This window comes from Schistocerca gregaria, chromosome 6, assembly GCF_023897955.1.
Source record: "Schistocerca gregaria isolate iqSchGreg1 chromosome 6, iqSchGreg1.2, whole genome shotgun sequence".
NCBI classification, from domain to species: domain Eukaryota; kingdom Metazoa; phylum Arthropoda; class Insecta; order Orthoptera; family Acrididae; genus Schistocerca; species Schistocerca gregaria.
The window spans coordinates 377,447,638-377,449,911 of NC_064925.1; the positions used below are offsets into that span (position 1 = coordinate 377,447,638).

The 2,274-nt window shown below is 49.2% G+C and overlaps 1 pseudogene; it reads right to left on the bottom strand.

Moving 5' to 3' along the window:
* Positions 1–361: 361 nt before the first annotated feature.
* LOC126279143 (5S ribosomal RNA) lies at positions 362–479 on the bottom strand (annotated as a pseudogene).
* Between the last annotated feature and the right edge of the window lie 1,795 nt (positions 480–2,274).

Genomic DNA, 2,274 nt, shown 5'->3' on the forward strand with positions numbered 1-2,274 from the left:
CAGAGCGGAGTGTTGAGAGACGTGAAGAAAGAGAGTCAGTGAGGATCCGGAAGATACGTACAGGCGTGTGGTGCCATGTCGACTCCAGTGTCTTCGCCAGCTGCGCCAGGATTCTCGGTAGAAGATCCATGACGCGAACAGCCCGACCGAGGTAGTCCCACACATTCTAAGAAACTAAGGCCCAGAGGTACCGACCGGCCGCCGTGTGATCCTCACAACCCACAGGCGTCATTGCATGCGCATATGGGGGGCATGTGGTCAGCATACCGCTCTCCCAGCCGTGTGTCAGTTTCCGAGACCGGAGTCGCTACTTCTCAATCAAGTCGCTCCTCTGCCTCAGGAGGGCTGAGTGTACCCAAATTGCCAACAGCGCTTGGCAGACCGGATGGTCACCCATCCAAGCGCTAGCCCAGCCCGACAGCGCTTAACTTCGGTGATCTGTCGGGAACCGGTGTTACCACTGCGGCAAGGCCGTTGGCCCCCGCAGATTCCCCATTGGGTTTAAAACCGTCGACTTTGGTGGCCAGAGGAGTACGGTAAACTCATCATGGTGCTCTACGTGCCACCCAAGTACACTGCGAGCTGCGTGACATGTTGCATTGTCATGCTGGTAGATGCCATCCTGCCGAGTCAAAACAAAGATGTGTACATGGTTCACATGGATAGCTACCTACATGTGTTGATCCATTGTACCTTTCCGAATGACTAGATCATGCAGGGAATGCGACAAAAACATTCGCCAGACCGTTCTCGTGCCTGGATCCTTCTGTCGATGTTTGCAAGGTGCCTTATAGCCAACAGCCATCTATAATTTGAAAAGGCCATCTGATGGAATTTAGTAGACGTCGAGTTGCGGTACTGGCGTGCAACTGCCAGCCTTGTCACCGATGAACAGCAGTCAGCATGGGAGCACGACCGGAGGTCCATACGTAGCAATGTTCGCTGAACGGCTGCTGAGAAGACCTGTTGGTAGGCCTTTGCTTCATCTGGAAGGTCAGTTGCTCAACAGATTAGCCCGTACACATCTTCGAAGCCGTTGTTCAGCCCTGTCATCTCTGACCCTTGGTGCACCACCATTACCTCGGTGCCGGTTTTGGATAGCGACATTTCGCCATTGAAAGGTGGCTACACTGAGTCACGGCGCCAGAGATTGCGCCAAAGGGTATTATTCAGCCGCCTCCACTGGCAGTTGCAGCTGAGAAGTTGCTGAGGGCAGTAGCAGTTCTGAGATAGCCGTAGTTAGAGTACTAATAGTGACCATGTAGTGTGCAGTTGTTCTGTTGGGCAAGAGACCAGATGTTGTTGGATTGGGGATGTTGTAATGATCAGAGTGTATTTTTCGTCAATATATATGAAGGTAAAGAAAATTTTTTATTTCAAATGTCTTATGCCTTTTGGTCTCAGGTTCAGTCAACAAAGCATCTGGCTCGTGTTCTTGTGTTAGACTGTAATTCTGGTTTCTATATGCAATTATAGTATTTATAGTTTTTTTAATTACTTCAGTGTAAATCGTGTTTAAAATATGTTGTCTTATTGAGGTAGAACCGTGCCAGATGTGTACGTTGAATCACACTTCCACACACAGAAGAGTTACACTTGTGCTTTGTTGTTTCGTAGCTTTTATAGTTGCTGGGGACTTAATTAATAAATTGTGTTAACGGAAATTTCATTTCATTCTTTGTTGTTATTCTGTGCAGTGAGATTGCGGAGTAATACTAGTTAGGGCCAACCGGTTACGAGACTGCGTAACCGGACAAACAGCGACTAAAATTAAAATTATTTGCATTTTATTTAATTAAGCCCCCATGCACCATGCACGGTATACTTTAAAGACGGCACTACGCGAACAGCGTACAAACTTAGCCGTTTCCGAAATGATTTCACCCTTGGCTCGACAGCCAATGATCATGCCCTTTTGGGCGTCAGATAAATCGCTCCGTTTCCGCGTTACGATAACGATTGTACTGTTTTCTGTGTCCCCCTGACACGCTTTATGTGCCCTCAACTGCTAGTGCTGGCGCTGCCGTCCGGACCGGATATTGTCGAACGCAGCTGGTGGCCGCACTAATATGTCTGCATCGCGTTGTAAGTAGGGTACTTAGATCACGTAGCGCTCTGTATGAAAAATCACTGGCTGTGCTGTGTGCAGTCGGTGGCTAGTTTGCATTGTTGTCTGCCATTGTAGTGTTGGGCAGCTGGCTGTTAACAGCGCGTAGCGTTGCGCAGTTGGAGGTGAGCCGCCAGCAGTGGCGGATGTGGGGAGAGAGATGGCGG